Source organism: Hydra viridissima, unplaced genomic scaffold (assembly GCF_058129835.1).
Source record: "Hydra viridissima isolate aposymbiotic clone 2 unplaced genomic scaffold, HvirCarnegie_v1 scaffold_1, whole genome shotgun sequence".
NCBI lineage: Eukaryota > Metazoa > Cnidaria > Hydrozoa > Anthoathecata > Hydridae > Hydra > Hydra viridissima.
The window spans coordinates 13,356,388-13,371,869 of NW_028324300.1; the positions used below are offsets into that span (position 1 = coordinate 13,356,388).

The 15,482-nt window shown below is 30.3% G+C and overlaps 3 pseudogenes; 2 read left to right on the top strand and 1 right to left on the bottom strand.

The window, feature by feature from the left end:
* Positions 1-3,040: 3,040 nt before the first annotated feature.
* On the top strand, positions 3,041-8,825 carry LOC149893421 (uncharacterized; annotated as a pseudogene).
* On the bottom strand, positions 4,596-6,650 carry LOC149893422 (uncharacterized; annotated as a pseudogene).
* Positions 8,826-9,788: 963 nt separating the features above from the next.
* Positions 9,789-10,766, top strand: LOC149893423 (uncharacterized; annotated as a pseudogene).
* The last annotated feature ends 4,716 nt before the right edge of the window (positions 10,767-15,482 follow it).

The window sequence follows — 15,482 nt, forward strand, 5'->3', positions numbered from 1 at the left end:
ATCGTAATAGCTGTTCCATCTCGTGGTTACTGCGGATTATATTTTGAGATAACTCACGTCTAACCTAGAACAACCATCTTTCAATTAAGCACTGAAGGCTGTCGATTTATAAAGCCTCATAGTAAGTGAGCTGGCTATAAGAAAAACATCTTTCAGTTCCGGGGTACCCTCAGCTATTCTTTGAAGTGCAGTGTTGATTTTGTGATCACTGCATGTAACAGAACCTTCTTCTTTAGTTTTTAAAGACACACTGTTGCTTAGAGCACATGTCATATTTGATGCCTGATCAATAACACACAGTTTATTGGGTATTTTTTTTAATGATTTAGGGTATGAGAGTGTGTTATTAAGTGCTTTTGCAATGTTGATGCCTGTGTGTCGCTCTTTGAATAGGCACACTTCTAATGTAAATTTCTTTAGGGAAAAGTCTGGCGAGATATAATATAATGTCACGGACATGTATGAATTATTTGCCCTTGATGTCCAGTGGTCGGTGGTTATGGCAACCTTATTAAGATCTATGAGCTCTCTTTCCATAACTTCATGCATTACTACCTTGAGTGTATGGTAAAGCTGAGGGAGTTTTTTTTTTTGAGAAAGTTGTTAAATGTTTTATTGTGGCATTTGGTAATATTTTGTTCATAAGTCTCTTAAAATTTTCAGAATCAGCAAAACTGAACGGCTAGCACTCAGTAGCAATCAAAGTGATGATGTCATGATCAACTACTAATTGACGCCGATCTTGAAGTGGCCACTTTTTTGTAACCGCCTTCTTCGGGAGAGTGAGAGTTTTGAAGGTTACATCTTTTGCGGGTCCAGAAGCACCTGCCTCGATTACGTTTAGTTCTTCATCTACTTGTGATCTCCGCTCATCTTCTTTTTTTTGAAGTTCGATGAATAACTTCCTATGTTGTGTTTGAATATGCTTTCGCAAGCCAGTAGTATTTGCTGGCTTTGTTGCAAGCTTATTTCCTCAAGTTTTACACAGAGCAGATTCTCCTGAAAATGTAAAATACAGTTTAATAACAAATAAAATAGTTTTACTTTTTTATTATAATTTATTTTATTTTTATTAAAAACAACAGAGCCGGAAAGCTTTGTGCTCACTTGGGGCCTGAGGCAAAATTAAATTTTGAGGGCATTTACTGTAAATTTTACCTTTAAAAAATGTCAAAAGAGTTAAATAATTTCAGAAATATTATTAACAAAAAAGGATCCTTTGATAGGCGTGAATATAGTTTTTTTTTTTTTACAATTACTATGAAACAAAAACAAGTTCAGAGTGGGCCGGCATACAACCTGGCCAAGCAAAAAGTTAAGTTACTAAATGTAACAATAATTCTACCGGTAATAAATTTTAGAACTATTTCCCGATATTGTCGCCAATTACCTTTTAAGATAAAGTATAAAAAGTACTTAGTAAGTAGCGCTTACCTATATTATTCTTGAAATAATCCCAGATTAAAAGATGTTGTAAAAGAAATAACGAATGAAGATTAGTTTTCTTTAATAACTAGAGTATACTTATGTTTAATTGTTTAAAACTAAAGTTTAGTTGTTGAATGTTGAACACAGAACAAAGCGAAAATTACGATACCACGACAGATTTAATTAAAGTAACGATACCAGAAGAGAAATTAAAAAATGAATGCGATATCACACAAGCAATTAAATTAAAATAACTGTAGTGACTGTTACGAAATCAATGCCCTTTGAACAATTATTTCTAATAAGCGTTTAGAATAATCATTAACGATTGTATCTGAAGCAATTCCCTTTGGAGAATTATATGAAAAACTCTTATTAATGATAGTTACAAAGCTAATTCCCTTTGAATAACTATATCTAATACTCGATACTGTAAAGTATCGTATTGAGACCAAACGATACCAAACGGTACCAACATTAACGATACTTTCGATACCAGTATCGCGTGATTTCGATACCGATACTGTATGGTATCGCACCGATACCAGACGAGAAATCGAGACTCGAGACCGATTATCTTGTGTCTCGTGTATTTAAAGTTTGTAGTTGTAATTGCAGGTATAATTAAAGTTTAAAACTTTTTTCATACCTGGAAATACACTTTACGGGTGTTAAAAAGTTTTAATCTTTAAATATATCTGCAATTCTATGTATCAAATTGAATCTTTGTAAATTTTACTCTAAAGTCTACCTGTAGTTATTGGTGCAATTATTTCAATTAAAAACGCGTAAAATTAATTAGTAATTAGTTATTCAATATTTTTTAAAGTTTAAAGTGCATTGTGCAAGTTTTTTTAAAAGAAAGTGAAAAAGTTATTTTCGACAAATTATCAAAGGTAAATATAATACATATTATGTTATTTCTTTTTCTAAATCTTTTTCTATTTTTTTATTTCTTTTCTTTGTTCTTCATTTCTTTTTTCTTCACATCTTATCTTTAAGTTTTAAATAGCATGTCTTTTGTGTGGAAGCACTTCAAAAGGGAAACGGGCAACAAAGATAAAGCACGATGTGACGTAAACTTGGGCAATCGAAAGTGTAGTGCTGTTCTCAATTGTGCTGGAGGTTCAACGAAGGGTTTTATAGAACATCTAAAGCGTGTTCATCAGATACTTGATCCATTGAAATCTGGACCGATAACTAGCAACCAAGCTCAACCAAGCACAAGCAGCAATTACAATCCTCCAGTAAAAAGGCAAAAGCTGATAACAGATTCTAATAGAGCATCGTTTGAGGTAACCTTTTCTAAAGAAGTTGTTTTAAATGGATTGAACTTCGAACAGATCGTCAACTCAGATATAATAGCAGTACATGTGAAAGAGAAGTTTCCAAAGGAAAACTTCCCAAAGAATGGATCTGGTGTTGCAAAGATTGTTCTAGGTTTTCATGAAGACATCAAGGCTAAAATAAATCGTGGATTCAAACTCATCTAGCTAAAAGACATTTCTTTTCAACAATCCATGATGAATGGACTTCTACTGCAGGGTGACGTTTCTTGAACATTAATCTTCATTATTTTGAAAATAGTGTTGATAAAGAAATCAATTTGGACATGGTTCCAATTTATGGAAGTGCAACTGCTCTTCACATCAAAAAACGAGTTAGTTTATATTATAATCTTTTTCTTTTTTTACGTTTCTAATCGTTTTATTTTTTATTTTTTTATTAACAGTTTGATGCAAGATTGATGGAATTTGGCTTGGATCCAGAGAAACACACTGTTGGCAGTTCTGGTGATGGCGCAAGCGCTATGGTATCATTTGGTTCCATGATCGCATCAGAATACGTCCAGTGCAGCAATTATGGAATTCATCTGGATGTTGCTAAAGTTCTTTATCTAAAGAAACAGTCAGCAGATGCTCCAGTGGATGACGATGAAGATGATATCTTTTTCGTTGAGTGTGGAAATGAAGATGAACCTGATGAAGATGTACCTGATGCCGGCGAGGACACAGAATCAGACGATGAAGAAGAGGTCAATTCATTTCAGATGGTTTTCGTTTATCAATCAACGATCACACATTTGAGAAAAATCGTGAGCCTCTTCCATCGATCATTGGTAAAAAAAGAAATTCTTCAAATATTCGTTGAGAGGATGAACAACGGGAGAGAACTTAAGCTGAAGTTAGACTCGTTGGGGCAGCCTTCATGATGCTTGCGAAAAGTTCTTGAAGTTACTTGGACCTGTGACGGCAGGTCTGAACCTCTGAACCACAGGGAGATTGACAAAACCTACTTTTGGGCAGATATCGACTCAAAAAGATTGGAGGAGCTGGTAGAAGCTCTGAGTCCAGCGAAGTTGGCAATTCAATTCTCATCAAAGAAATCAGTAAACCTCATCGATTGCAACACAACTATCAAGATTCTCTTGGACAATTTAGAAATGCATGATCATCAGCTCTCGCAGGACATCTTCTTGGCTATCAAAGAGAAAGTCAACAAACGCAGACATGACGTTCTTCAATCACTCAACCTTTACTTGCACGACATCAACAGCATCAATGGGCTGAATCACTTTGCTACATCGACTGTTGCAGCTTTGAGCAAACTTGCAGTGAAACTGATGGAAAGACTCTTCAGTAATGAAAATGATGATTGTGTGGAGCAACCTGAACAGCAAGAAGAACCATCAGCTTCAACATCACAGCAGGTTCAAAGAAGTTTAGCTGAGCAACTGACACTTGCCTTGAAAGCTTCAAGAGAGGACACCAACAAGCAGGCGGGCAAAGTTATTGACTACAAAAAGGAGATGCAGATGTATGCAAAGACAAAAATACGCTCACCAACTCTGGATAGACTTTTCGAGGGAATGAAGACAATACAAGCAACATCAGTAGCTGCAAAACGTTGTTTTTCGGAAGAAAATACTCTTGTGAGCAAAGTTCGCAACCGTCTTTGTGATGAGAACATCCCCAGTTGACCATTCCAACTGGGTCCCAGATGGGAACCAACTGGGGAAAATACTGGGACCCATCTGGGTATCCCACATGGGTCTCATCTTGATTCTGTCAGTGGGATCCAACTGGGTCCCATCTGGGATTAGTCTGGGTTTTTGACGGGAAATCCCATATTGAACCCAGACATTTTTTCATTTATCGCGGGTTTTCTCATTTCTTTATAGTTTTTTTTTTTGCAGATTTTCTGTATCTCGAACCTGCGAAATGTATACTTTTGAAAGTTTTATTCCATTTGCTATTTGGAACTTGTAAAAAATTTCTTATAACACCAACTTTACCGTTTACTTTAAAACAATCATTAATTGAAGCAAAAAACTTAGCACATTTATACTGTTTAAATTGCAAACAGTGACGATATGACATAGGAACTGGACCTTCAGTGTGAAGCTCTTTAAAAACACTTTTTTTATTATTACAAACTTGATTTGTGGGATTCAAATGTCCTTCAAAAATATTTCTCACAATTTGAAAACACAAAAACTGAGGTCGCTGCACAAGCTTTTTTAATCTTCCAAGATAACTTTCATATGGAAAAGAAGAGACTTTATCCAGAGCACCATAACGATTAACATCATCTGGCAAATGAATTAAAGAGTGAATATTATAAACGCAATGATCTTTACCATACAATTTACAAAATGTAGCAACAAAACATGTTAGCAACTTTTTAACGTAATCAAGATAATTTTCACAAAGCGATGGACTTAAAAGAATACGTACAGCAACAGATAAATCCAAGAAATTTAAATAAACATCATTTGGCAATGTTCCTTTTAAAACTATGGGACCAGTGTATAACAAAAACTGACGTAATTCAGTAGCTTTCCAGTGTTTAAATTCCCATATTGAGCGAGGTTTGCTTAAAAATTCTTTTGGTACATGCTGTTGAAATAAAACTAGTTTTTCTGATGTTGTTAATGATGTTTTTGATAAACTTTGATTTCTTTTACTTCCATGCACCCATTGATTAATCATTCTCCTAACTACTCCTAAGCATGCTAAATGCATATAATCAAGTGGAAAAGATGAAACCATTCCAAATCATAAATCTAAAAATGGAGATATCATGTTATCAATGTGATGCTTTTTATCTGCTTGCATATGAAAACTTTCATCAGTTCTAAGTGGAGCTGATAAATTAGGAAGAATAATTTTTCCAAACCATTGACCTTTTTGTAAACATCGCTCACAGCTATGATATGCAGTATGAGATTTAATACACTTTAAAAATGCTCTCTTGCAGGGGCATCACATATTACTGCATCTAGTTTTACAATAAACTTATGACCTTTACTATCCTAAAATGGTGACTTTTCTAGATATTTCATTTCTGCAACAAAGTCTTTCAAATAATCAGTTACTGGATTAGGTTTACTATTACTGCAAAATATGGCAATTGGGAAAACATTATCTGAAATTTCTTTAAACATTCCAAGAATTGGCCAAATACATGAATTAGAACTTTTAAAAATTGGTATGCCATCAATATTAATATGCAACTTAAGTTCCTTTAATTCTGGATTTTGAGGAACCATTATTAAAAACTTTGATAACCAATATTTAATACCAAAATAAAAGTATTCACCTCCTGCAACATTTTTTATATCAATTTTTCTTTGAGCATGATGAAGACTCCTGGCATTTTTTGGTACGCTTGAAACAAGTGGTTTCAAAATCTGCAGTAAATGTGTAGTTGCATTTTGTGAAATATTAAAAGAAACTGCCCAACTTGCTAAGTTTTCATTGAAACTAGTTAAATTGGAGTCATTACTTTCAGAAAAAAAAGTTAAACCACTATCACCATAATCTTCATCAGTTGTATCTGATACACAAGCACAACATTCATTTTTGTCTGAACAACAGCTATTTACTGTATTTATTGCACTTGCATGGAACTGAGTCATTACATTCATGCTTTTATTTAATGTTGCAAATTCATGGATAAAATTGTTTTGATGATTTGTAAAATCTGTAATTGTTGTAATAATTTCATGTGTGTTACAAATACTTTCTGATACATTGCAGCTATATTCATGATCATTTGAGTTTGAGTCATTTTGATAACTTTTAACCAAATCCTTGTTTTCAAATTTATGTTGAACTTCTGATAGCAGTTTAGATACAGCAGTGTTTATTTTTCTACGCTTAGTGCGATAATTATATGAAAAAGGCAATAAACTATCCATTATATGATTTTATATTCTAAATTTATATTTTATTTTAAAAAATTCCAAAAATGTATAAAATAAATAAATATATCTAAGCAAATTGTGATAATTTTTTATTATTACAGACAAATAAAGTAAAAGGTTATAACACCTAATAATTTTTCCTATTACTTACTATTATTTACAAATAATTCACAATACAAATAATTTAAACATTTTTTCATAAAAAACCTTATATAGAATATATTACTTATATTATAAATACTGTAACTGATATTATAACTTATAATATCAGTTACAGTATTTATAATATAAGTAATATATTATCAACTATATAACTTATAGAAAATGTAAAACAATTATGTATTTATAGATAATATTTAAAGTTTAGATATGGCAGTTTAATTAGTAAAACCTTACAATATTTTGCACAGTAATATTGAGATTTGCTTGAAAAAGATAACTTAAAACAAAACACACTAACTTAGTGAGTTAATGTGTAATGACTTAGTGACTAAGCCATAACTGTAAGCACACCAAACCATATAAACTAATTTGAAAAAATTTCCACATTTGTCTATAGCATTAAAAATAAAAAACATGACTTCAGTTTGATAAAACATTTTACAAGTCTGTAAAAAAGTAAACGTTGACATACTCTCAAACTTATTAATGGCTATGAAATTCAGTCTGAATTTCTGTCTAAAATTTTTATCTAAAATTTCTTATATGCAGGGCATCTAAGAAATTTGAGAGCATGTCACATTTTTTTTTTTTTTTTGTGAAATCATTTTTTAAATGGATGACTAAATATTGATTTTAACATACTCACACTTTTATAGAATTTTTTATATAGAATTAAAACTGATATGTAAATACTTTTTACAAAAATACAATAAAAAAACCAAATGAAATTCCTGTGTATATTTACTCCAAATGCAAGTGTATATTCAATCTAAATCAAGCCGCGTTACAATTTAAAAGAATTTTGCAGTTTTATTTCAATAAAACTTTTTAATAAAAACGATGCCAAAAAATATGCTTTGATTAGGTATGTGTGCAAAATTTTTAAACTATTCAAATATTTAATTATTATACATCTTTGTAAAGAGCTTTAAATCAGTATTACGATGGTGAAAATTTCATAAAAAACTAATGATTCTACTAAAAGTTATGCCCATTTAATTGACAAAAATTCATTATAAGGAATGCTTAAGAAAACTGTAACCAACCTAAAAAATTTGCGTTCGGCTTACGGTGGTTTTATAATTGAACTTCATTGTTTAGTTTATAGCGCATTACTTTGCCTCGGTTATATTTTTATTCAACTTATAACAGAATATGGTTTTTTTTGTGTGTGTTTGTGTGTAAATCACGTTTTGATTACTTTAAAAAATCACCAATATTTTAAATAACGTTTCATTATTCTAAGCAAAAACAATTTTTTAATAAATAAAAAAGTCAAATACACAAAATGCTCATAATTGTGAATCCCCTCCCCCCCCCAACCTCTACAACAGAAGAATATTTGGTACCTTTACTGCGTGCAAAAATAGAATATGAGCGTGTCATTATTTTTTAATGAAATTTGGCAGGTACATAGAAAATAGATATATAAAATTGATTCAAAAGTCAGAAAAAAAAACATCATCCTTTCAATGTCAATTCACTTCCAGAAAAGGAATGAAGTTTTCAATAGCAATGAAATCACTAAAAAAGTTATTTAGTGCAAAAAAAAAAATGATTTGTTGTAAACTTACAGCACTCTACTTTTAAAATCTAAGTCAATATAAAATTCTAAAAAAAAGACGAGAAAAATCCATCCATAGGACACCTACCTCGAGCACGCGGTGAAAAAATGGTCACAGATTTTATCTTTAAAATTGGTGCCGTAAATCGCAGATACGCACATACCTACTTTGATTAGAAAATACACGCTACCATTAAACCACGCGTCCTTACTTCAAACCAGCCGTAAATCATTTACGAAGTCCCATGCCAGTCCCAGTAAAAACCCAGATTTTATTTACGGGGTTATTTTCACACCGTATGGGACCCATCTGGCACCCAGAACAAATCCCAGCCGGAACCCAATCCCAGTAATCCCAGCTCAATCCCAGTCAATTCCAGCTGGGGCCCAGTTGGGATGGTTAACTGGGTCGATGCTATTTCTTTTCTTAAATGTTATTTCCGAAATAAATTAATAAAGTAGATTTAAACATAAATTTTGGGTTCTTTGTATTGTTTTTTATATTTTTTGATTAAAAATTTTCAGGTTTTAGAAAGAAAAAAAATATTTCAAAGCTCATTCCCGGTAACGGTAATTCCCGGGAATGAGCCTTTTCATTCCCGATTTTCCCGAAATTGAAATTTCCGGGAATTTGAGCATCACTAATTTGAATTATTTTCCAAACTAATTTAATTGCTATCAACTTTGTTTATTGCTGACATGATAACGTAAACCGAGGTAATTTTGGCCATTTTTAAAAAATTTTAATTAAACATCTTTAACTTTTAGACAGTTAGGTAAAGTTTTTATTTTATTTGTAAATGCAATCTTTCTTGCTTAAAATTTGATCTAAAGTTTGTTTAAAATGCTTTTTACTATAAGTGAAAAAGAATAAAAACTATATCTCGGTAAACCACAATCAAAAACTTTAAAACAGAATGTTGTCTGGGCGAAGATAAAAATGATAGCAAGTATCTCAGTTATTCTTCTGTTTTAAAGACAAACGTTCAGATAAAATTAAGTGAAAAGTTTTTGGCTCAAGTAACAACATTCTGGTTTTTTTATAGGGTGGTCAAAGTTACCCCGTAGGTTTATTCTCTTTTAGGGTAACTTTGGCAAAGTAATTAATATTCATTTTAAAGTAGTCTGATCATTATTTATTATACCTCGAATATTTTTTTGAAATATGTTATCCAAATAATTTATTTTGAAAAACAGTTTTTAGCATGAATGCATTTTAGGATTTTAAAAAAAGTATATTTTCTTGTTAAACTATTTCTTGTTGTTGTTGCTTAATCATAATTTTACTAACTTTACAACAAAATTAAAATTAATAGACTCTTATTTTAAATTTAATTTCAATTTAATAAAATTATATAATAGCTTAACAAACTACTACATTGCAGTTTGCTTGTGTTGTTTATATTTACTTTTGTTTAAACCAGAATGCCTCGGAAATAAAACAAGCATAGTTTTGGAAAACGTGCATACAACACTTTTTCTAATACCATTCCTTTGAAAGAGTGTATGGGGTGCAATTAATGAAGGTATGTCTATTCGTCAAGCCTCAAAAAGGTTTAGTATACCAAGCAGCACTATGCATAATAATATGAAGTCAATGCATAAAAAATGCATTGGTGCACCAACCATATTTACTTATGATGAGGAGCAGTTATTTTCATCTAGAATCAAGTTTATGTGTGATTGGGGATTTCCACTAAGTAAACTCGATGTTAAAATGCTAGTAGCTGATTATTTCAAAGCGCAAAATTGTACTGTAAAAATATTTAAAAACAATGTTCCTAGTGATGATTGGGTCTCAAGTTTTATGAAATGTTCACAGTTAACCCATAGAGTTGCATCAAATATTAAAAGAAAACGTGCAGCTATAAACAAAAAACAATTAAAAATTTATTTTGACAATATTAGACCTGAGCTTGAAGGAATTCCACCTTGTAACATTTGGAATTATGATGAAACAAATTTGTGCGATGACCCTGGAAATAAAAAAGTTGTTATGAAACGTGGAACTAAGTACCCTGAGAGAATAATGAATAGCAGTAAGGCTTGTTTCTCTGTAATGTTTTGTGGAAATGGTGTTGGAGAAATTCTTCCACCATACACAGTTTTTAAGCACACATTTAAACAATTTATGGATAAAACATGGTCCAAAAAATTCTCGCTTTAATAGAAGCCAATCTGGCTGGTTTGATGAAGTTACTTTTAAGGATTGGTTTTTTCGAACATTATTACCATGCGTTAAGAAACAAACTGGGAAAAAAGTATTAATAGGTGACAATCTCTCTTCCCATTTAAGTTATAAAGTTATTCAGTCTTGTGAAAAACATGGCATTAAATTCATATGCCTTCTGCCCAATTCAACCCATTTACTTCAACCTCATGTTGCATTCTTTGTACCATTAAAAAAAGCATGGAGAAGTATACTTCTGGATTGGAAGCTTACTTCTCGTGGTAAAAAATTTGCAACGTTACCTAAAGAAGATTTCTCTAAGTTGCTGAATGATTTAATGACATCCATCAATAAATGTTCGATAAAAAATTTAATAAATGGATTTAGAGCTTGTGTTTTTGGTGCCATTTAATCCTAATGCTGTGTATATCAAATTAACAACTGAAAATATATTGAGTCCTCGTAAAGCTTTAGACCAGAGCCTTTTAGACATATTAAATGAGTAAAAATAAAGGTAGGTGGTGGTAAGGAAGATGTTACACAAAATAAAAATAAGAATAAAAAAAATATATCCAGAAAAGACTTAAAACTTAACCAGGAAAATCTATTTCTGTAAAATACGATAATAAAACAGAAACAGCATCTGAAGGTGAATCAGTCTCTATTGAATTTATGATAGATTACTGAAGAGATGCCTAAATTTTTTAAAAAAAAACAGAAGTAATGTTTCAAACTTTTTGTTTATTCTTTAGTACTCTCTTATTTTTTGCTTTTTCTGATATTTAATTAAAAAATTAGCAAGCTTTTTTAATCATTAGGTTAAAAAATAAATTAAAAAAGTCAAATTATTTTAGCTGATATGTTTCTTGAATACTATTTACAGTTATTTTTATTGTCTCTTTTTTTAATTTCTTGACATATTTCAGGTACCCCTTTTTGAAATAAATGCTAACAGTAAGTTTAAATTACATTAAATGTGGTTAATAACACTTAATTTACATCCGGTGCTAAAAAAATAATTTATTATGACAAAGTTTCCCAATTGCTGGGTAACATTGATTACCTCATTATTTCCATAAAATCTTGGATTTGGTGAATACAATAAATAACCATTTTACTAATTACATGGCATTAGTAATGCACAAATTTGGGCATCAAAAGTCTTGGGAAAACGTTCCTTTTTTTCAAAAAGCCATCTTCTTTACCAAATTGGTATAAAGTTACCCCGGTTAACGATATGTTTGGATAACTTGTTTATTTTCGGTGAATACAAAGACCAAAATGCACTGCGGTTTTTTTCTATAGAGGGAGCGGTCCATTGAACAAAACTTATCTTACCCATTTTAAGGTGGTATCCAGTCATTATTTCGGTAAAAAATGAAAAATTTGAAAAAATATTTAGACAATTGAACAAAATTGGACAAAAACTAGATAAGAAACAGCAAATGATTATTGTTATGGCGGTTTTTAATGATTTATCTGAGTAGTGAACATGATTTATAATTTTAAAATTGACTTTTCTCAAATTTTGTTTTTTTAACGAGAAGCCGTAGGAAATTAATGATATCTTAAAAAAAAAACAGTATTTTGGCTTTAAATTTTCAGGATATGTTCATTATTGTTTTAAGTGCCTGAACCTAAAAAAAATTTAAAAAAATTAAAATTAACCTGCAAATACCGTATCAAATAAGTATTTTACGCTAAAAATAGTGTTTTACATATTAAGTCTGTTATTTTTGATCATTTAAATTTTTTCAAAAACATTTTGGTTCAGGCACAAGCTACACTAGTATATTAGCATTTTACAAAATTTCAACCTTTAAGATTGATGTAATCGTAAGAGATTTATGTTCTTAGAACGTTAACTTTTTCGCCTTTTTTTGCTGAGTCCGCAATTTTTTTGGTTTCAAATTGAAAAATTTTTTGCGATTCGTTTTAGATTTTTATCTATTATGCTAATAATTCATTAATGGTATTTATTATCCGTAAAATGTAAGAAAACGGAAATAATTGCTTGATTCCACCTTAAGTACAATTTTCTAAGAGTAAACAGCAATTTAGTAAGAAATGTTACTTTGACGGTCGACATTAAATCTAAGTTGCCTGCAAGGTGCTATTTAAAATAGTTTTCATGCTGTTAATGACGTCTTCCAAAATGCTAGAAAGCAATGAGCGGGTGTATTTAAAATAATAATTGCTTAATGATTAATAAGTCTAAAACCGTTCTTTATGCATCTTCTTTAGTTTTTTAGGCCAAAATTTATGATTAGCATCATTTATAATAAAAGTCTTTGCACCTACTGCGTTTAGGTGAGCTCAGAAAAGTTAGTTTTAAAGTTATGTATATATATTGGAATGTTATTTAAAGTTGATCATATCTGCAGCCTAGTGCGGCCTAATGTTTTTCTGCTTGTGTAAAGTTGAATGTTAAAAAAAGTTAGGCATATTAACGGATTTTATTGAAAAACACTTTGAAAAAAATGCAATTATAAAAAATAAATTATATTTCTTCTTCAAAAATTTCAATAAATCATATTTCTTCTTCTTATTTCAGAATATGGTGGCTATGGATTAAGTATATCCCTTTATAGTATATAGATAAAGTATATCCCTTTATAGTAAAAATATGCTCTAAAATTGTATTTCTGGCCTCATTTTTCTTTATTATATAATTTTTTAATTTTGAAAAATATTTGAAAATTAACATTTTGACATTTCTTTGGTAATATTGATATACTGACACTTAAAATCATTGTTGGGAGAAAATAAAATCAGTTTTAGAGTGCTAGGGGTCTCTAGATTTTATTTAAAGAAAAGAATCTACTCCAATATAGAAGATGGTTTTGGGGGGTTTTGCTCAACCCTAGCCCACAGTAGCGTGGCTTAATCTTTATAAATAATTTGTATTTAAAAGATAAACTACTTATAAAGGTATCTCTTTACTAATTGGTTAACATCATAACATTATTAAAGATTGATGAAATTAAGTCAAGTGAATAAAATAGAAATAAGGATCTTAAATGATTAAACGACTAAATCGACTTTTTTTCGATTAGTAGGAAACTGATAGTCGATTAAATCGACAATTCAACTTTTCAAAATCGGCTAATTTTGACTTTCGACTAGTCAACTTTTAGTCGATTTAGTTGAAGTCGATAGTGTCGTGAATAAAGTCTTCAAGATGTAATTAGCGTGTGCGAAGGTGTTAATGTTTTGTAGGTGCTAATGAGCGAAGGTGTTAATGTTTATAGGTGCTAATGAATGTAGATGTTAATGTATGTAATTGTTATTGCATTAAATGTGTGAAAATGACGCAATTGTAAAAATGTATAAAAAGAGAGTGTATTTTGTAAAATGTATTGATTCGCAGTCAGATGTAAAAAATATTATCAAGTTCAAAAAGTAACTCTTTAGGTCTCAAGGAAAGTCTAAATAATCCCCACAATAGCAACACTAATTTTTATCATCAGCTTTAGAAAGTTATTGTCTTCTCTATTTTCATTGGTATCCAATTTTTTCAGCTAGAACAACACGATTTAAATTGGAATGATTTATCAATATTAAAGACTTTCTTTTTTTCTGCTTGAATGCAATTAAATGAGTCTGAAATAATTCCAATAATAACAGCTAATTTGCAACAAAATCATTTTATTCTTTCCAGTCCTAATAAAAAAAAAAATTTAATGAAAAGTAACCTTAACTGAACTACGCTTCAATGATAAATACATAGTTTTATTTCTTGGATTCAATGTTGAGTTAGGATTGCAACATTGATAGATGATACTGATAACATCATACAACGTTTTTCTCAAAAACATGATATATATTTTTCATAAATATATCTACTGATGAACGACACAATTACTCGGGTGATTTAAGGCATGTCTGGCTTTTATCAGTGTTCGGTTGCACTACTAAACGTTTCTTTTGACCATAACTTTTTATGTCAAACAATTCACTAAAATGAACGTTACCAGGCAAAAGTTGTTAAAAATTAAAGTATTAATTTTTTACGATATTATGGGTTATGACGAATTTTGTCTTTTCTGAAATAGGAGAATATCTTTAAAAATAAACAAAATGATCTCTAAGCAAAACTATTTCATTAATGTTCAGTCTTGTACACTTCGATAATTTTTATTATCCACTTGTACAATTAGTGATTTGTGGTACGAGTAGAAAATGCGACGTTTTTTTTAAACTTCCGGCGTCGTCCCTTAGACGACTAAAAGGAGCGAAGATTGTTTAAGACACTTTGAGCTATAAAGTCGATTAGCGTATTTAAGGTTTTTTAATGTATGGTGAAACAATGTGATCAAATTTACATCTTTACTTGACAACAATAGGTTGTGATCAAATGACTAATGAGTCTTTTCTGCAATTGGTAAAAAAATTACATAATGATTAGTAAATAAAAATATCAGTAATGAGCAAATAATCTTGTATAGCTAATCTTTTAGGATTGGTTGTTGACTTGTGTTTAAGAGACCTTTGAAATTTTAGATTTTTAAATATTTTATAGTTGCTTCAAGCATAAAAAAACTCATTTTCTAGTTTGAACGTTTTACATGAAGACATTTTAAACCAATTGTCTTGTTGCTATGTTTATCCTTTTGCTTTTGGTTTTTACTTGAAAATGAAGTTGTTTCACTTAATCTTTTCTTATTTTTATGCTTCATTTTCTGTTTAATGTATTAGGTATATGTTAACCCAGTATATCTTAAAACCTTCAAAGTATAAATATTTGCAGGTACATACATACATACATACATACATACATACATACATACATACATACATACATACATACATACATACATACATACATACATACATACATACATACATACATACATACATACATACATACATACATACATACATACATACATACATACATACATACATACATACATACATACATACATACATACATACATACATACATA